Source organism: Aquila chrysaetos, chromosome 5, assembly GCF_900496995.4.
Source record: "Aquila chrysaetos chrysaetos chromosome 5, bAquChr1.4, whole genome shotgun sequence".
Lineage (NCBI taxonomy): Eukaryota > Metazoa > Chordata > Aves > Accipitriformes > Accipitridae > Aquila > Aquila chrysaetos.
In genome coordinates this window covers 71,542,837-71,564,611 of record NC_044008.1, presented here as the reverse complement: position 1 = coordinate 71,564,611, position 21,775 = coordinate 71,542,837, and the positions used below count along the sequence as shown (strand labels likewise).

At 44.1% G+C, this 21,775-nt stretch overlaps 1 protein-coding gene across 3 annotated transcripts in view; it reads right to left on the bottom strand.

Moving 5' to 3' along the window:
- The window catches only part of RAB11FIP4 (RAB11 family interacting protein 4), a 140,450-nt gene that overhangs the window by 50,591 nt on the left and 68,084 nt on the right, over nucleotides 1–21,775 (bottom strand). Inside the window, exon 1 of one of the 3 annotated variants that reach the window (XM_030013796.2) lies at nucleotides 8,965–8,983. The exons of the other annotated variants lie outside the window; for them this stretch is intronic. The gene's annotated coding sequence lies outside the window, so the exon portion shown is untranslated. Of the gene's footprint in view, nucleotides 1–8,964; nucleotides 8,984–21,775 lie in introns of those variants that run through there. 3 annotated transcript variants of the gene reach the window in all.

Below are 21,775 nucleotides of genomic sequence, written 5' to 3'. Positions count from 1 at the left end.
TTCATAACCATGCCGATATAAGGCTAGATTTATCACTCGTGTCCAGTTCTGATCTCAGTACTCCTCAGCCACTGTTCAAGACAGTGGCATAACAGTGAGAATTTGGTCCTGATTTATTGACCTGAACAAGTGAAGTGTTTTAAACAAATTTCAGGAAAATTCTGTCACAATTTTAAAATCAGCTAAAAAATCTTTCCCAAGGCAGAAATATTCAAAAACCTATGAGATACCCTGAACATTCAGTGCCTGAATCAGAAACTGTAACAGATGGACTCAGAGGGCTTTTTTAATACTGGCTATTAATAAGTGCAAATGTTCACAATGACAAATGCAATGTATTTTCAGTCTGTACTGGGATATTAGCCTGGTCTTCATCAGTACTTTTTGTCAAACTTCCCTCTTTGACACAAAACTACAATACTCTAGCTGTGAGGCTAGTGTTTGTCTAAATATGCAGACACACAATCACAAGCTCTTTCCAGCCTCATGTTGCTGTTTCAGAGCAAGGTCTGTAACCATTCGTGCTGGTCTGACTACCTGCAAGGTGTGTCTGTCCACCCACCTTGCCCTATTTCTCTCCCAGCACCCAAGAATACTCTTATAACTGGGATTGTTCAATGATTGCAGCTTAGTTAACCTGAATTACTCTAGTGTAAATCAACTCAGAATCAAGCTTTGCTATTGAAATGAGTGGATTAACTCATGATATAGTTAAGTAGGAAGACCTGGCTCTGTACTATAAACATCACAAATGCAAATGTCTTCATTAATGTCAAGTCTTTCTTCATTATTTTTTCAGAGAGTAAAAACTAGGCAGCAGTGAGGAGGGAAGATGTGGCCATATGTAGTCCACCCTCAGCAGCACGGATCAGCATGTGCACGGGGTCCCAGTCACCTTTTGCCTCTGCCATGTCTTTACTTCCCAGCTCGATAGCTGTAGCACAGCTACACCAACACCTCCAAAAGCCCAACACAGTGAAATGACCTTGCTGTGCTGTGAACCTTGGCTGTAAGCAATGCAAATATTTTGAATCTGATTCTTTTGGCCATTTTCCTAGGTTACACATGCAATCTTAATGGTTCCCAAAAGAACACTGTGGTAAACATAAACTATGATAACAGTCTGACAAATGCCAGCTGATGTAAAATGGACCTATTGTTTGTGTTTAACTGCAAGCAGTCCGGATTTCATGTCTGTTGTTTGTGGTTTCTTCTGGGATTGTTGCAGTAGTTTCTAGGTATCACAAATTTATTCCAATAGGACCTCATTTTTAGATGGAGAGCACCAGAAAGGATATGGGAAAACCTGGGCTTATTGCACAAGGAGCCTGCACACGTGGCTCTGTGCTGCTCACCTGCAGTGCTGCTGTTTTGTGAACAAACAGCTGCACTGATGTCCCCAAATTGCCCCAGGAGAAGCTTTGCTCAGTAACTGGCCCTTTGGAGGTGCTGTCTGGAGCTGCAGAGCAAATCCAGAACAAGGGAGGGTGTTCCAGGGCAACACAGCTTGGATGCTATCAGTGTAATTTCATAATACTTGCATGAAAAGAAAGAGTGGCTACTGCTATTTCACTGCAAAGAAATCTGACGTAGAGAGGGTGTGGCTTTCAAAGGTGTTCAGACACGTACTTCCCACCCTTTAATTGCTTCTGTTCCATATTAGTGTGATAAAAGCTCAAAGAAACACTTAAAGGCTTTGCTAAACAGCAGGAATACAGCCTAGGTGGTCTCCAGCCCTAAAACTACTTTCGAGTGACTTCTCCAAGCTCAGACAAGAAAATCATAGGACTTGGATGTTCATTTCCCCATTCTTGCAATGCCACCCCTAGTACTCTGATGAAGTACCTTGCGAGGATGGATACTGCACAGGACTAAAATTGTCCTCATCTGGGAAATATTTTCCTCACAAATTTGGCTTCACTCCTTCCCTCCTCCTTGAGCAATGGGCAGCTATGGGGAAAGTGTATTTCACATGATTAATTTTCTGCTGTGGCAGAGAGGATGCATTTCCTTCTACATCTGTGTTTTTGTTCACTGGTGCTCAGACAAATGACTAAGCCGTGGGCAGCGATCTGGAGCGACAGCAGCGCTCTGGCTCCTGAGCACACAGTGCAGCAGTTATTTGTGAGGGTGGCTGACTGGACCAATTGTCTTTCCTCCCAAGTGATATTAGCATTTTATCATTAAATCATAGTTAACACCAAAACTGGAAGTCTCCCCAAGGCCTGAATAAAGTATATCACAGAGCTCCTCAGCTGAAACCAATTTTTCATCTGCTGCTTCTGGGAAAAGCAATGATTTTTTGACATCCAAATATGCTAAAGCAAGCTGGCCACCAGACACAGGCAACCCACAATGAACCAGTAAGCACCAGCACTTCTACCAAAGCCTGGTCTAAAAGCTGCTGACATCAATAGCAAACCTTCCTTTCATTAAAGACACATTTTGCATTAGCCTTCAAAACCCTCATTCTGTTATCTTTGCTCATGTTGAGTCCCAACTATGCTTCATTAACATCTCCATTGGTTTGATTTGGTTTCCCTGTTAGGTGCTGTTGCTGCCCTGCATGGGGACAGTGCTGACCATGCGACCAACAGCTCCCTCAGGCAGGCCGAATGTCTACCCAAGGATGGGAGATGGGGTTGGAAACTTCTGGTACTCTCCCTTCCACCAAGCTTAAAGGGGAACAGAAAGTGTGTCCTATCAGACCGCTTTGCTCCTACAACTCTCTGAATGCTGCTAGCCCCTCCTTGCCAGTAATAATTTTTATCTTTCAGGCTCACAGAGAATAAATGCTCTTTCTGCGTTTTGCCATTTTCATGCACTTGTAAATAGCAACAGATATGGAGTAAATGCTTCAGATACATGGCTGAGTAGCAGCTCTGCCAGAAGAGTTTGCATTCATACCTGTCCTGCAGACACAACTGCTCTGCCTGGAAACAACATGGAAACTGCAAGTCTGGTGTAAGACCTCATGCAAGTCTCAGGGGAAAAGTGCCCTTCACTCCAGAGATAAACCTGCCCTCCCTCTCTTCCACACTCTTTGCAGAGCTGGCTCTGAGGATGCTCAGACCAACCTTACATGTCTGTCTTCCACACCTTTTCACTTCTCACATGTTTTAATTGCTTCTATTTTACATTTGGGTGACCAAAGCTCAAGAGAAACAAGTTAAAAGGCTTCCTCAAATCGCAGTATAACAGTAGGTGGTCTCCCCTATGGCAATCACATATCTTACAATCAGACAAAAGGAAAAGGAAGGAAATAATTGCAGTGTCCATATAGGACCTCCACCGTCAATTATCTCTGATGTGGGGTGTCTGCTCTCTGTTTCCTTCCTGGTGGCTCAGCCCCAGGCAGGCAGAGGCAGCACTGACAGCCCAAGGATGGATCAGCATGATCAGTCACTCCTATCTGATGTCCAACATGACTGAAGATTGGCTTCAGCTAACTGAACACAGACATTTAATGCCACTCTAAAGCCCTAAGATATTCAAGGCATTCACACAGATGTGGCACAGCCCCTCCAGGAGACCATGCCCACAGAGCAGCACCACGCAACTATTGGCACAGGCACCAGGAGACAGAGGCTACAGGTGAGAAGAGACACAGCCTCCACGAGTGCTGCAGCACAGGGCCCCTCTTGGCACCTGGCTCCACAGACCCGTGTTGAGATGTGAACACCAATTCCCTACCCAGCTGCAGTTTGCTGGGCTTGTTAGGATGCCTGTGTAGCTGGAGCTAAAGGTACTCCAGTCAGAGCCGTCACCCTTTTTAAGAACCTGAGCACGCTCTGAGCTGTGTGGTCCATTCTCCCCTCAGCCCCTTCTGGAAAGTGCAATTTAAGTGGAACAGCAACAACTGAGTTTCTCCACCTGAAACCCAGAGGAATGCACAAGACCCAGGGGACTCTCCTTTGAGGCTGAAGACACTGCCATCACCTGGGATCTCCCCCCATGGTATGCAGGCTCATCTTGAGACAGTTACTGGATTACAACTTCAGGCTCAGTGCATTATGCTTTAGGCTCTGTCAGACCTGTTTAATCAGCTGGTAATGTGACACTTCTTTCTATAAAGACCCGAGATCTACTTCCCTGGCAGCATGCCTTTTCCTCCAGGAGGTCAGCCTGGATCCCTGATTTCTGATGTGCTGCTGGCAGCAGGGAGATGAAGCAATAAAAGAAAAAAACCCAAACAAAACAGGATCATTGTTATTTCCATGTAAACCTCACAGAAAGTCCTGCTTGAAAAGGAAATCTCAATGAACTTCTGCAGGCTGACCCGTTTTAACCCCAGACAGCAGGAGAGGCTGAGCTCAAAACTCTTGACTTCCTCCAAATTCCCACTGAGTTTAAGAGCTTGAGATGATTAAGGAATGAGAAGTGAATCTCTAAAAAATCAGAGGTGGCACAACAAACCTCAGATAGAAATTTGAGCAAAAATGCACCACAAAAGAGATGTTATCTACTAGTCCAAGAAGTTTACTGAATAACCTACCTTGCAAGGTTTCTTGAGACAGGAGTGGTGCTCAGATCTGGGACATCCTAACTGCACTGAAAAAAAATGCCCCCCCATACTCATCTCCTTTACATGTAGCTTTCTTGTCTCCCTCATTCATTTCTTGTCTTCCAGCATCTTGTCATTCTTTTGCTAAGCCCCATTTAGCAAGCAATGTAGAAAAATGTCACAGGAAAAAAGCCCGCCGAGGTGGTCCCTCCATAGCCGTATGAGATCTTCATCTTGAAAAGTATTACAAAACATCCCAGGTGAAATATTTATTAAGGCTAAGAACTTAGATACCACCATCTCATCTGGATGCACTGGTACCTTGGTTGCTGAAGAAGCTGGAAGCACCTCCTGCCCCTCTTCTATACAGCAGACCCCCAGATGAAAATTTCTGGACAGTCTCTCATGCAGCACATGACAAGGCAAAGCCAGTCTTGTTTTTTCCAGCATGCAAACTCTGTTGCCACTGATTGCTATGAAAAAGCAGCTTTAGTTGGGCATGAATGAAAGGCAATGACTAAAACGTATGAAATTGATTTAATAAGGTTCAATGATTGAAACAGGAAAGATTTCCCTTAACAATTTGTTACAGGCCAGATTCAGCCACTGTGACCAGCTCTGCCGTCAGCCTAATTGAAATTTGTGCAGTGAGTGGGGGCAACAGTCTTTGTTCTCAATTAACTCTGAAGAAAAGTTGAAATCTTTTTAATCATTCTGAATTATCAGCCCTTCTTTCATCTGATTTTTTTTAAAAGGTCCAGATATTTATACAGTTATTAAGAATATTCAGAGGTACCATAATTCATAACCATAATTTGGGATCATGTATTAAACTGCATGTTTCAAAGCTAGGATAAGAGATCAGGAGACAATTTATATTTTGTTTGGGGGGAAGCAGGTAGGGATCTCCTACGAATACCCACTGCAAGGTCTGCATCTAGTCGCAGCCCATCCTGTCACAGACTTCTGGCTGCAGATTGAATTGGATGTATCTGGCATTTCCTAGATTTTGGTTACAGATACAAAAAAAACCCAATTCTGTCATTCTTGCCTATACTGACCAGCACCTCCTTTGGAATTACTCCTTATGGCTTAACTGAACTTGTTTGTAGGGAAAAATAACACCTCATGGTAGCTAAATGAGACCTTTGAGTCTGGATACAGTAAAATTGGGGCCAACCAGGCCTTGGATTAGGTCTGTTTCATATGATCTGAAGGCCATATTCCCAGGTCTCGACAAATTCTACTGACCCCTCACTTGGCTGGTCTCGCCCTGAAAGCAGCAATGTGTATGTTGTTACCCAGATGAGGTTCCCAATGGCTTGTGCAAGCAAGAGGCAGTGCTTGGGCTCCAGGGAGGAGCAGCAGCTGAAGCTGCAGAAGGCTTCATGTGAGAAACTTCTCCGCATGAAAATATCCCTATTAATAAAACAGTAGGGAATGCAGAAAAGCAGATTTATCTCAGAGTAAAATGTTTCTTTGGGAGCTCCCTGAGGAGTCAGTAGCAGCTTGTTATGGAGCTAACATGTCTTTTACTGCCGCAGCCACATGAATAAGAGATATTGCAGTGTTAGGAGCAGTTAAGAGAGGCACAAAGCAGGAAAGCTGGGCAAGCAGAACAAGTGGCTTTGAGTAACAAAACCCGCAGCTACTGGAAAACCTCCTGAAAGGTTTTGAGTTTGAAACAATCCATGACCTAATTAGGTGGCACTGTTACTGGAGAATAGAGGAAGGAACAGAAAGAAAGGAGGGGGAAGATAAAGGCGGGAGAGACAGAGAGGCCTAAATACTCAGCAGACCAGTCCAAGTTAGAGCTGACCAAGGCTGACGCTTTATTTAACACGCACAAGCATGCTCCGTGAGGGATGAGGGATGAAAGGGGACTTGCTCCGTGCTCATGGACAGTCTCCTCGTGGAGCATGTTTTACACACTGAGATGAATGAGGGAAACGGACAGGAAACAGCACATTTCATGGGGATCTGGAATGAACAAGTAATATCCATGCTGGTTTCTGTTACTAAAATATCACATTTTTCTCTAAGGGGAAAAAATGGGTTAGGAATCCCTAAGCAGCCTTGTAGGAAACAAGCATTACAGTGAATTGGGCCAAGACATGATAAGGATGTGATCTATTCTGCATCTTTCCCAGAATGATTCCCCATCAATCATGGCAGAAGCACAGTTCAGAGGCAACTGGCACCTCTGAGCCAGGAAGAGCATGGTTCACATGCACAGGTTACTTGGGTGACACATAGCAGTTCTCTGTGGGAACAGGCCCAGCAACTCAAAACTAAGCAATGCTATACTCTTGAGGTCATCACAAAAGGCTGCAAGGGAGTAATCAGGAATATCTGCACGTATACTGCCATGGAGTGCACAGACACAGTGTCTCTCCAAGGCAGGAGACCCTGGAAAGCCCAAACCGTCTAATCAATAACACACTGCACACAAGGAGTTCCCCATATGCCACCTGAACCACACTCGGCACAAGGGAACAAAGGGACACACCTCTTACTCGCCACGGCTGTTATATTCTTTCTTAAACAATGACAGGCCAGACTCTTAACTAGGATGTAGCATCCCAGTGCTGACTTCAGTGAGCTCTGCTGATTTAAACGGCAAGATTCTGGTCTGATATACCCCAAATGATACTGGAAGTAGAGAAGAGCTGGGCCAGCCAAATCCTTGTCACTTTTCAGCCAGAGAGGTTAGAGACTGAGCCACAGCTGGCTTCCCACAAACACCCTGCTGTGAGCAGTTCTGGACAGCAGAAGAGCTGATGAGGTGCAGCAGTCTCATCTGGCCGCCATTCAAGCATGACAGCCCTTACTTGAACTACACATTCGTTCAAACAAGGAACCAAAGCTACAAGGATCTGGCCCAACCATCAGATGTGTGAAGCCTTTGAACTAAGTTTCTTTAAACTCACAGTCCTCCCCACAAAAAGCATTTGTATGATTGCCCGATAAAAGAGCATCGATAAATCGAGTCCTGACTTCTCTTCCTCCCACTGCAGCGTTCACTATTCCCAAAGGAGCAGATCTGATTTCTTCGCTCGCTGTACTCTGTGACTAATCTCCTTCATCCCCACGGAAGGAGCTGCTGAGAACTGCTGCCGTTTCAGGATGGGTGGCACAGAGCGGTCCCTGCCCCTCGCTGAGTGACAAGCAGATACACTCATCTCACGGGCAGCTGCATGAGTCATCGCCCCCGCACAGAAGCCGCACGGGCTCTCCGCATTGCTGCAAGCTGCCTTCCTGAGGATATGGTTTTAGGCAGCTGAGCTGTGAAAGAACTGCGGATGAGGGAGCCACGCACTGCCCTGGCCTTTCCTTAGAGGACCACAGCCACTCCCTGGAGGGAGCGCGGCCAGCCCAGCCCTCCGCTGTACCCCTGAGTCCCTTGGCTCTATGCTAACCCACACTTCATGTGAATATGCTTCTTCACAGGATGAGCCACTGTCTGTGCATATCTCTGCCCTGAAGCGTTTAAACCAGGAGTGCAGACATACCTGCAGTGGTTGCTGTTTGCATCAAAGGCATGGGAAGAGGTTGCCATGAGCACCGAACCAGCCAGTCATGCCCACCCACCCCACGTCCAACCCACGCAGGCACGACACATGCCAGGTAGAGAAGGCTGCGTGTGGGCCCGCTTGAACAGCGGCAGCTATCGTGCACAGGGAGATTAGCTCTTTCCCTGAGGTCACACTGAAAGGCTGTGACAGAGGCTAGAGATTAATTCAGACACCCCTATCCTAAAGCAGTCACACAACCACAACCATGCCCTCTCCTCTGGCTTGGGATACCTCTGCAGGGCCTGTATTTCCACAATCACCTTTTACTCCATTAAAAGCAAACGCAAACAGTTCAGAAAGCAAAAAAGCTCAGAGGGAACAAGAGCTCACTGCACATTCTAGTTCTGTGTAAGAACACAGACATCTTAGAAAATACAGTCCAGCCCAGCTGAAGCTCTTAATCTTCAAAACGACTCTGCTTTATCACAGTATCTGTCTTTGGTGCATAAGGAGTGGAAACAGCTCACTGCCCACCGCACCACCAGGCTACCCTGTTGCAGGAAGAGATCCGCAGAGCCCACAAAAGGCATACAGGACTCCGGGGAGGCTGTCCCAGCTCCCCTCTCCACGCAGACAGCTTTGCTGTAGGTAGCACTGCACACACAATGCAACTAGCTCTCTCCTGAAAAGAAAAAGCCGACAAAGGGGGAAGGGTCGGGCTCTGCTTTCCCAATCTGTAAGGTTTTCTAAGACACATCTCCTTCAATCTCATACCATTCAGTTAATGGCTAGTTAGAGCAGTTTCACACTAATTGAAAGCAGACTTCTGTATATTTTAACTGTAGCTTTTAGCCTGATTTACATCCCTGATCTACAGCACACTTAACAAAAGATGACTTCTGGGGGAAGAAAATTTATCGTTCCTTAATTTAAAGTTATACTTACTCAGAATGGCTGTGGAAGTCTCTATAGGGAATTGCAGGGTCTCTAAGCCCGTCTTGGTAGCAGCTAAGTTTTCTCTCTTGCCTTTGCACAAGTGGGATGTGAAGCCAGACCTGGGACACACTTTGTGTCTGTGCTGATGAGAGCTCTCAACTGTGTATCGTTGCCAAGACAGCCGGGGCAGACTCCAAAGCCTCCAGATCTCGCCCTGGCTAAGGCATTCCTAATCAAATGCTCCTTTCAACTTCCAGCATGGCCACGGGCATCACACAGAGCTGCAAAGAGCATCATTTTCTTTGATTCAGGTAAAGCTAAACTTCCACGCAGTGCTTTCACAGGTTTGAAACATTGCTTATTAACAAAACATTTTCTACCTGGAATTGTAACAAGCTCTCTAAATTAGTCTTACTTTTGAAACAAATAACTTCTGTCTCACACCCCTGCTTTGAGCTGCTCAGAGGAGATCACAGAAACGATGGCAGGATAGAAGTCTGCTTTCAGCTTTGATGCTGGTCTGCAGTAGAAGCAGCTCTTTCTGAACAACTATAAGAATCTGCTATGCCAAAATTTTATGACCTGCAGTTGCAAGATTCCTGCCATCTGAAAACACAGAGAATTTGTAAAATCAGCTGCTGCAATAACACACATGACTAAACTTTTGTATTATGACAACAGATCCTAGACAGTCAGGTCTCATGATGCCAGAGGCTGGTAGAAATTCACAAGGTCTATCCCAAAGATCTCACAGCCCAAAATACAAGATGTATGAAGCTGCAGAGAGCAAGAAATAGCCAAATGAAAGGAAAACAGAAGCCTGAAGTGCAGCAGAAACCAAAATGCCTATCTGAAAGAATACCACCTCTCTGCTACTTCTCAAACCAGTACAATAGGTGTCTTTTTGGGGTCCTACCCTTTGGAATTTGTTGCCCCTTTCATAACGTGTTAATTGTGTTAATGGGTACTCCATATCTTAGTGGTGTTAAGATGGAAAAGGTTCACAGAGCTCACGGAACCCTGTGCAAAACCAGAAGAGATGAATAGGCATTTAAGAATCCCATTTTCCATTGCTCCTATGTTACAGCCGATCCTGAATGCCCTCCAACTTCCTCATTCAACATGAATCTTTGTTTCTACAGGTAAGTTGATTATAATAAAAATGCTTACATTAGGGAAGTCAGACCAAAGCATTTAAAAATTATCAGTATGACTGATCTGACAGATTATTTTTATATTTTGGTTTTTTGGTTTTTTTCCTATGAATCACAAACACTTCTGAAAATGACTTCTTGAGTTAGGATAGGCAACATTTTTCAATATCTTTCAATCTTTAATGGTATAGAAAAAACATTTCCTGCCCTTTCTTATTAGTTAATCATAAACTAGATGAACTTCTAACATTCAGATTACTGCAACAATAGAAACTTATGAACCCTTAATTTTGCTGATGAGGGTTGCTCAAAGTGGGAAGGGTCAAACATTTAGAAGATTAGAGTTTTCAGGGAGGATATACTATGATCCTCTTCTTTCCTCCTACAGTTACCATTATGTGTGTGTAAGTAACTTAAAATGAACTCCTCATACAAGACCATGTGTAGTGTGGCTAAAGTAAACCAGTTAAATATACCTTCCCAGTAGAGCCTCAGCTCCTGGTTTCAAATAAGTGTGTTGTAAAGGAGGGTGGAAAGCAGAAGGGGGCAATAAGGTCAAGCAAGTACTGAGGGAAGGTAACTCTGGTTTTGCATATGAGTTTTCACACTTCTTTATACTCCCAGAGACATATTTTGGAAGGAAAAGAATAAACTGCTCTTCTGCCTGCTGCTGGCACTGCATTTGCATTGAGCCCTGGGGTGTGCAGTCTTCAACCAGATTCATCATTCAGCCCAAAAGAGATTAAGCGTGAATAGTTCTGCAAAAAAAGATGATCATCTGTTAACAACACTAGTTATGGACACCCCAGGGAGTGAGACACCTGAGACAGTTCATGTTCTTTACACACAGATGCTGAAGGTACATCACTCTCAAGCAGTCAAGCTCAGCTTCTAGGTCAAATCACTGCATGGTTGGGCCTGATATAGCACCCGCTCCACAAAATTTAGGAATGTAATAAGTCTGTATAGCTTCTTACTTCAGTGGCTCTCTGTGGGAACATATTTAGCTAACGGTCACAAGAGCATTCCAGACGCCTTTAGAAGGCCTTGAACAGAATAAACAAGAAGACAAAAATAAGAAAGATATCAATTAGAAGAACACAGGTGCGCATTCCACGATAAAGGGAACTTGGCACAAAGAACCTCAATTCAGCAGTTTATCTTGACCAATTAGACTGAGACAAGTTTCGCATGTTTTAGTTAGTATAACCAATTACGTCTTATGTTTATGCGCGTGTACAGTGTTGATATAACCAATCATTAAGTGTAACTAGGCGCGTGGACAGTGCGTGAATAATGTGTGTAACCAATAGTAAAATAGCAAAACGCATGTATGGATGTAATCAATGTATAAAATGATGTCTGATGCTCTAGTAAAGGGTCTTCAACTGTGATCATATTGATCTGTCGTTGAGTCCATGATTATGCTCCCGCAGCTCTCCATTTGGAGCTTACCTGGAGATATCCCAACATAAAGAAATTTCACTCCTTATTTGAAAGCCCCACTGCAGGACTGCAGTTTCGGGCTAAGCCGGAGGATGGGTCTGCTCAGCTCCACCGCAAGGCCAGCATCGGAACGTGCCCACAGCCCAGACCAGGAGCAGTGATGGAGCTTGCTGCAGCTTCAGGGTCCTTCTCCCAAGAGCCAGGGGCTACAGGGCAGGGAATGAAGCCAGTTCTTCCACAGAGTTAGGATGTGCTTGGGGTGTGCAGTGCGAACCAAGAGGGAAGGGCTCCACACTCCGCAGCAAAGACTGGCAAAGATTACAATTAAATAAGCTGAGCATGATTAAAAACATATCTCTCCCACTCACAATTTCCATGAATCTTTCAGAAGGTCTAAATCTGAGAAGGTAAATTAACTCCTTATCTGTTCACACTTTAAGCTTTTTAAAAAGCAGGCCTGAAGTCTGGAATGAATTCAGCAGGCAGCAATTTTTTAGCCTTACATGGGAAAATTTGCCTAATAAAACAATACAATTTTATCGGACTGTTTCCTTCTGTTTCCTCTGGTGGGTAATGGAAGTTACACCCACTACTTAGTTTTGACACGTGTAACCCAGAAAAGCCTCAGTGTGCTGTAAAAACGCCAAGTGATACGTTTCTTTGTTAGAAGATGTCTTGGGGCTCTTGTCGCATTCTTCCAAACACGTCAGGAAAAACTAAATGCATTAACAGCAAGTAGAAAAGCACCACGCATTAGCCATTCTTCGTCTGAATGGAAAGGAACAATTTCTGATGAAATATAGTTCCTGTTATATTCCTAGATTGCTTTACTGGATAGCTGCCCTGTTTTTCACCAGCCTCAGGCTGAAAATAAGAATTCTGAAAGAGAAATTCTGATACTCTTGAAAAGAATTAAAGGAAAATGTGAAAGTTGTCAGTAATAGAATTTTTTAAAAGACTGGGGTCAATCAGTTTCTTAAGACGTTTCTTAAATATTTATGCGATTAAACAGCTTTGTTAAATATCCGGTCAAAATGAAATTGAAACTCTCCACTCTGAAAGATGTCGAAATGAGATGCTCTGAAATTTAGACATAATTTCCTTTCTCCTGAGCCAAAATGTTGTCAAAATCAGTATTTTACGGACATTACATCTTTGACAGAAAACAGCTTTACCATTGGACTTGGCACTCTATCCAGTGTCTCAGCTACAAATGCCATCACAAGAAAGAAAAGTTGAAAGATACCCAGAGAAGAATCACACCAAGCTGAACCGCAGAGGTGAGGGACTGGTGGCAGCAGTATCTGAAGGCCTAGGGTTCGTCCTGCAGCTGTGCGGCGGGTCAGTACCTGCTCCTGGCACAGCAGTGCGGCCACGGGACTGCATCTCCTCCCGTTACTTCTCGGGGTGGCTGCGCATGATGTGTGCTGCTCTGGAAAGCCAACTCTGCCCCGCACACCATGGGATGCATCTGCGATCAGCTACTCCCGCCTAGCAAGGGCTGCTCGCCGTAAATGCTGCTTTTGTAGCCCAGCATTGTATAGCAGAAAGGCTTCAATCTGCCTCCTCAATGCCTGTCGGAACGCACTATAGCTGCACTATAGCTGAAGCTTCTCCTGGTGCTACAGCAAAACTACGGCTATTTATAAGCTATCTTATTTCCAGATCGTACTTCTTCCTAGTAGGAGATACAAAGACATGTATAAATGGCAATTAAAAAAACCACAATAGATTGTGTTAACTACTGGTAACTAAGAAGCCACCTTGATCCCTTTCTGCATCTAAGATATTCACCACATGACACTGAGGCCTCAGCTCACAAAGACTTTTCAATTTCGGATTAAACATGTTGCATTAGAAATAGCTCTGGTAACCCAAAGCAGCAGATTATAGCTGGCGAAGAGGGAAGAATGAATGGCAGATGGAAGACAGGAGGGGATAAGCATTTGCGCTGGGAGAAGGGGTGCAAAGAAAAAACATCATTTTTTAAAAAGTTTTACCGCCTTGCAATATTTCTGGGACCTGGGTACTGCCTGACCACAGAGGAAGAGAGAAATTACATGGACTGGCTGTTCTCACAAAGCCTGATTCTACTCACTGGAGCTCCAGTTCTTGAAACTTGATCAAAATCTGGAAAAAATCCCATCCTGAGAGAGACTTAACTGAAAACTGCACCACTAAGAATGAGATTGAGCCCCAGCATAACTGGAGAAGGCAGACCTCAGGAAGGGTACGAAGTCTTCCCAACAGCACATGTTTTTCATAGGAAGACTTTATTTGCTTCCAGCTTGCATGATTGCTTCTGAAAACATGGCTTCCTCCTTTCAGGATTTTCTTGCAGAAACTTTTGCTAGTTACTCTCCAGATGATTCACATTTAGCCTTAGAGACTATTTTTAGCTGCTTTTATTTCAGCACATGTTCTTGGAGAGTCCCTGCTATTTATGTGGTCTCCATTTCCCTCCTCTTGGCTTCTCCGGGGAGAAGCTCCACAGGCCAGCTATTGAAAGCAGAGCTTGCACATCATTCCTCCTTTTGTGTCCTCCACACAGCAAAGCCTGCCAGAGCACTTCTGAGGTCAACAGCAGCGGTCTTTATCACCATGAAGATAGATAATGGAAAGAAAGCTAGCCAAGGAAAATCAAACACACTCCAGTTCCTCAGAGTGTTTGCAAGGCCATCCTGAGGCTGGGTTGGGCAAAGGTCTGATGATCTGGACACATGAATAGAGATGCAAAACTGAAGGTGTAATCATGCAGCAAATACATACAGAGGCAGCTGGGTACAACTGAGCACTAAAAAGCATGAGAAAATTGCTGCAATTCGTCTGGGGTAAATCTGACACCAAGACATGAAGTTACCTCTTTGTTAGGGTCACATAGCTTTAAAAAAATGGGAGATATTAACTCATCAGTGTGACCATGGCCAACATCGTGGTAGGTGTACATATGCTGTGTGAGCTGGACTCTGATGTCTTAAGGATTAGTTTTATAACTTTGACACAGATATTGTGGGACATAGCTAACAAGAACCCAAAACACATGCAACTAAATAATGTTACCAGCCCAAGAGGCAGCTCTGCAAGTGGGAAAGTGCCTTATATCAGTCTACATTGATTTCTTTCACATATGGGAATAGTGTTGATGTATTAAATCATTTTTACACTGGTAAAGTCACATGAATGAAGGCCTGTCTTGCTTTAACCATACCCATACAAAAGCCTACTTTTATGAAACATAAGAGTTTAATATTGCTGAGGTTCCTGCCTCTCTTCCAAATGTGGTTAAAATTTTTGAATGAGTCTAAATTTTTTGATCAACAGAAGTGGGACTCACGCATGCATGCACACACATACACTCAAGACACATCACAAACATTGGGAAACCTAATTAAACCAGAAGTGAATCAGCTGGAGGTAGAGGTGAAAACACTCTCAAGGTATCAACGTTAAGTAAGCTTTGACTGTAGACTGTAATTTTTATCTTTGCAGTCTTCCCTGGCTTACAAGTAAATCTCTCGTCTACCATGGAGACATTCAGCATGCTCTAATATATAACCTCACCTTATAAGAGCATCTTGTGTATTGATCCCAAAAGTATGTCTCAAGCTCGTTAGCTTATAATCTGCTAGGTTAGTAAGAGCTCATAGGGAGCCAACATATGGATGTACTTCTGAGCACTTTAACAGCTGTAGTCTAGTAGCTAAGTCCATTACGCTGAGCAATGGAGTCGGTCGTACTCTTTTCGTGTTGCCAATATGGCAATAATTAGGGCTGCTGTGTGGTTCAGTAGACTAAAAGAACTGGCAGACCAAATTAATCCCAGGAGTAATTCAAGGAAGACAGAGGAGTTACACCAGAAGTCATGGCCCACTGTGTTCCTCCCCTTGAACCCCTTGCTTGAAAATATTAGTTACTTGCAGGCTGAAGTCTGGACTACTAAATGGTAATTAGACAGCTACATGGAAAATAATTACCTGATTACGAGATGATTAATTAGTATGCTGTCAAGATACAATTATCCTGGCATCTAGGGAATACACTGCATTTCTTCTTTGCTCCTTACAAGATCATGATGGCAGCATAACGAACCTCTGCCCTAAATCCCTACAGAAATGAACAGCAAAAGAGCACAGACAGTAGTATTCAGTACCCAGGGATTTAGTGAAACAAGAAATATTCAGGGCAGACTGTCACAGCCCAGTCCTGTCACAGCAGGTCAAAAATAGACAAGGAAACAGCTTCACAAAGAGCAAGAACCAAGTAAGATCCTACCTGCACCATCCCTCAAATACACTGAATGCACCGCTCCTGACAACAAGCATGCAACCTTACAGTGGGAGAGAAGCAATTTCTGGCCACCTGTATACGGCAGTGTAGGTACCACACTTCATGACCATCAGGTCCAAATCAAGCTTTGCAAATTTTTATAGATGCCTGCAGGGATTGGAGGGTAACAGCACATACACCTCTGGACCCTGAGACATCAGGAAAAGGCAGGAAGGCTCATATGATAGGGAGAGGCAAAATTTCCAACAAGAGCTCTGTCTAGCAGAGTACAGCCTGACCTAATTAGTTAGAACATGCCTGTTCGTACATGGGTGCAGCAAATTTATAATGCCACCCTTGACTGTTTTCATAAAGTAGATTTGACACCTACTAATCTTGCTAGGCTAGTAGCTTCATAAACTAGCATAGGTAAGCAAGAAAGGCATATGCCTTCAGCACCATCACAATCAGAGCTTTGATCTTTTCCTCGGTTGAGGCAAGGGAGCCCTGCATTGCACTCTGCCTTTCATTTGGGTGGGCTCTGCAGACAGAGGAACAAGGAAAAGCATTCTGGAAAATTATTAGCCCATGAAATTTAGTATCCAATTCCACCTACATGCACAAAAGTACTGCTGAATGTTATATATGCTTAGATAGAAAAGCTGGGCCAGCAGACAGGGCACCATCTGAGACATAGGTACAGGTTCCCACTTGGTTATGGGCATCTTCCATGACCTCAGTGCTATGTAGTCACCTGGGTCTTCTGGAAACCAGTCTGACTCTGCCACCTACCTGGGCTTTATCACTGAACAGCTCAATTTATCTTCTTCAAACTTGGGATGAATAACAATTTTCTAGCTCCCAGAGAAGCTGTGACATGAATTCATTAGAACCTATGAAGCACTTTGATAGTATAATAATGGAATAAGTATTGTAGATAGTTTTTATGCTAATTCCTTCATCTACATACCTGTGGCTGCTGCCTCCAGGAATTTAACAGATATATGGTATGCAGAATAAATCTCTCAGAAGTAACAAGCCTCTGTACCAAGTTTGCAGATAGTTTACACATCTCGACACCTGTGTAGGGCCACCCTACACTTGTCCCTCCAGGATAACTGGGAGCAGCGTACTGTAAGATGATGGTGAGTGACAGCCTCAGTGCCAGTGCGCAGAGCCTGTGAACTATGCTGCTTTACACATCTTTTGCACCAGCCTTAGGGCGAAGGAACCAGGGTGGCAACCCCTTTAAAAATCCGCTAATGACAAAGGCCATGCTCACCCAGCTCTCTGGGACAGAGATGTGCCAGCAGTCTTTCACTGGCTGGTCCATTGTTCCAACTAGTGTTTTCTTCCTCCTGTATCTAAACGCCATTAGCGATTCTCACATTCAAACCCTTCTGCTGGGCCAGATCCTGTCAAATCCTTAATTCCAGATAAACCAAAGTGCCCACGTGACCAGCCCCTTTGGAAGCAACAGGAATCAAGTCCCTATGCATACTGGTGACACAAGGCCGCCTGGCCATCACCTCCCTGGGAATGCTCAGCATTGCAGCCCGGGTGCTGAGCACACAGCGTTGAACTTTGCCTCTGTGTTACCCCTTAGCTAGACAGCTCCCAATTAACAACTTTGTTTGAGCCCAACCAGCTCTAGACAGTATTTTCAAATGTGACCACTGTGAAAAGAAAAAAAAAAATAGGTCAAGAGGATTATGCAGGGTGACTAATGATTGCTGCATGCTGGGCTGAGATGTGAAGTCTGGCTGTGTTTTCAAAGGTGCATAATAATATGTCCTTGTCTGACCTGTGGTGCTGTTGACACTTTTTCTGAGTTGATGCCTCCTCACAAATCCCCATTAGGCTGGAAGCTTGAACGCCCACCGTGAATTATGCCAGCGGAGTGGAAGGGCTATCAAACTTTGCAGAACTCCCATTTAAGTTTCACTTCATTTCTTAAAAGCCAGGCAGCAGAGGCAATTATTTAACTGTCAAGCCCTTTTGGAGTTGTTTTCTGAGGGATGTGGCTGCTGTTCCCTGGAGCTGGTCAACAGATAAGAGGAGGGGGCTATTCTGCTCAGCGCAGCCAGCACATATAGTCAGGGGAATGCGCTCTGGCAGCCAGATTGCCATCCAAATAGCCAGAACTAATAGTTTTATCTTTATTTTACTGATAGGGAGGACAACACAGTATGACGGAGGGTATGGTTCAGCTGCCCTGCTCAAAAATCACAGCAGGTTTGTAGAATCCCTCCAAGTACACCTTCCATTAACAGGGAAGTTAGAATTAATTTTTCCTTATCTGACAAATGTTCATTAGCCAAGTATTTGTATTGATCTCTCCATCCTGGTCACAGGAACATGTCCCTTTCTAGCTACAGAAATTGGAAGAGAAGGCAACTCAGCTATAGCTGAGCCAAACCTATAGTTTCCCACAGGAATTCCAGAGCAACAAGTGATGCAGCAGCCTCAAACAGTCACAGAAAACAGCTTTTTGTTTCTATTACAGTCCCTTCATGGATAAGAGTATAAATATAACCAGAGTGAAGTTTCCTCAACAAATGCAGACATACCAGGAAAAACATAACCTCTGGTTCAGCTTAACTGTGATGAAGATCTGAAAGACATTTCATCTCAGACAGCAGAGGCCAGCCCTTGCATATGGGCTGTTGGCAGCCTGGTAAAAGCCGGGTGTGATGACGCTAGACTGGATGATGCTGGGCCCTAGACAAGGAGCAGGGAACAGCAGGTGCAGATCTGTTGTAGGAGGCAAGATACCTTCTTCAATTCACATAACATTTTTTTCAGAATGCTGCAGGGAAAACTCCCAGCTTTAGGAGAAACATACAGCTGTCCAATAAAGCTCACGAGTGTGGGCAAAGTTGTGACAATATTAGCACTATCAAGACCTTTCTGAGGCATCATCACATTGATTTTCTACTGCTTTTGGGCGAGCTTCACATTTATACAAGGAACAGGGGAGCAGCACGTACATACATCCCATAGTTGCCTTTAAAATAAGACCAGTTTTAATTCCCAGGCAATTCTACACTGGCAAAAGAACAGAAATTCCTTGCTATAGCAAAAGCAGTCCTCTGTGACTGAAAAGGTACAGCCCAGGCAAGGCCTTTCAATGGAGTCCCACTAAGACATTGCAAACTCCAGGCTCGTAGCGGGGCTGTGCTCCCTACCTCACTCCCTGAGGTACTGCACAGAATTAAACAGAGGATCAATTTCTGCCCCATTGTTAGGTCTCTGCATCGCAGGCTGAGAAGAATAATTTTGCACAAGCTCCTTGATTTAGATCAACCCAAAAGTGACAAGAATACTTTTCTTGCTTTTTAAAGAAAAGCCTGCCAGAGCCAACAGACTGATTGTTCCATAAATCAATTTCTTTCCCAAGTGTAAAATCTCCAATTGCTCATCCCCTGTCTTTCATCCTAATTAAATAGTGATGTGAAGTAATCAGCAGTATTGTCAATGGCCCTGGTGCTGCACAGATACTTCTGAACGTACAATATTAGAAGGAAACGAAGCCAATGAAGAAGATTGCCAGCAGCTGCACCAAGACTAGTGGCACAGGCTGGAAACATCCATGCAAAACCAAGACACCCCGTGACTGCAGGGTGAGCTCAGCCAGAGGCCTGCAGTGCCCCATGGCCTGTAAAGAACTGCTCATGGAAGGGCCCCTCCCTGTGCTAAATGTGATGTGGCTTTCTCTACCATTTCAGCAGGGAGGAAACTACCTCCAGTTATCTTTCACACTCTATTTCCATAATCTGGTCAAATTAAAATACTGAACTACTCTTAAACACTGATTTCTGCCCTTGACACTCACCTCTCCCTTCTAATTAATCGTGTTCAATATGGAAGTGTTTAGATGCCATGAGAAAAGAGGTCCTGTAAGGCAGTGAGTTGTCAGCAGGGGGGAAGCTTTGGCACCCCATGTCATCTAAGAAGCAGTTACAGATGGTGAATTACCTCAGGAAACAGAACCGCGTGTGGTCCATGTGGTTCTTGTTACCCACTGGCTCTTGCGGAAGCAGCAGGAGTGCGAAGGCAGCCCCAGCCTACTCTAAAGTGGGAGCTGCGGAAAAGATGTTGTGCCTCCCCAAGTGGACCTGCACAAGCCAGTCCCAGGGAGCTGTGCTAACAGAGGTGAGCCAAGAGCAGATAAGGGAGGATGTCCTAACACAGTTTGAGCTCCTGGGAGCTGATTCAGGAGAGTCCTTCCTGTCTTGAGTATCAGTGCCCTCGTAAGAAAGAAGACGTTGCTCGTAAAGGTGAGTTTATACAGAATGCATGTACCTAAGTCAAACTAAATATGAACATTTGGTACGTAAATATTGATATACTCCTAATAGTGCTGGTTTCTTCCCTTTCCCATCTCTTCCTTCTAAAGTGAAGTGGTCCTGTCCTCTCAGGGGAGGGGCAAAGGAAGAGCCCCACATGACAGGCACTATATAAATGCAATCAAGAGAGACTGTCTCCTCCTGTAAAAGTTTTTGATCTAATGAGACTACATACAAGCTAGAGGAAAAGCATGTCACTCAGCAGCACAGCATGTAATGCCCTGGCTCTAAGTCAGGAAACATCTGACAATTTTGTTCATAGGCAAAAAGCAGTGATCTTCAATAACTGGAGAGAACGTGCTCCAAGACTTTCCCTGGCCCTAGGATTTTGCTTCATGAAGCACACGGGTCAGTGTTATTCAGTACATTTCACTGCTAAAACTTTTCTTTGTAGACCAGCGGGATACCAGTCACTCTTGGCAGGGCATCTTCTGCGGTATCTGAGTACAAACTCTTTCTCCTTTGATTCGAGTACCACGACTTGACACAGGATGTCTCCTGATAGCTAAGTTTTGTCATGATGCAGTAATCTGAGAAGTCTTACTCAGAGTTTCTTTATAGGCAAGGAATCGCACTAGGCAACAGGTAAAAACCCTGAATTTACTGCACAAAACTCCCTTTTATAATTCCCCTGTAATATCTCACCATTGGCTTGGCAATGAGACAAACAGATTTTAAGTGCAGTTTCAAAATACAGCGGAAATAGAAAGCTGGTGATTTATTCTTTCACTGAACTGACAGCTTCCCAGATGAGAAACCTGTGGCAGCTCCTGCAGCAAGATAACCCTGCAAAGAGTGATTCATAAAGGGATGGTTGTTGATCCTTGTGCTGAAGAGTTCCAAGGTAAACAAATATTTGTGAAAGGCAATATTTATCTATTAGTCTCACAAAGTACTGTGCATTACTGATTTCCATAAAAATCAGATCTCAGAGACACAGTGAAATACTGACTTCATTCATTATTTAGGTCTCCCTCCTCACTTTTTCACAGGGTTAATAGCAACTTCTGAATCTTTCCTTGGAAATATCTGTGCAAGCTCATTTAAAAAAGGCAAGAATTTAACAGAGCAAAGACTGTTGGTTTAAGCTAAGATTTTCACAAACTCTTAAACTCCAAATCCCATGCTGAGGTAGGGTACATTGGTTACCAGTCTACAGCCCCCAGGTTTTTGCAGTACATACACATGTAGCAAATGTCCAGCTGGAAAGGGAGGGAGAACTCCAATGAGATTCTCAGCACCTCTTCTTCAAGAGACACACTCTGTGCTCCCGGAGATAAACAAGCAAAAGCAAAGCCATAGCATGCAGGCAGAAAATGCATGGATCAAGAGCTTTGAAAATCTGTGTACAACTGCACAGACACAGAGACAGGAAAGGCCTCTTCCTCCACTCTCAGAAAAGAGTTGCATTATTTTATGGGCAGGACTGATGTCACTTGGACAAGGCCTAGAAAAAATGGACTCAGCATCCTCAGAATTTAACACTTCTGGGTTGTTGCTGGTAAACTGATCACAAAAAGGATGCAAATTACCCATGATCATATTGGTTTCTATTTTGTTATCATGCATAGAACACAGGAAAAAAAAAGAAACAAAGAAAGAAGA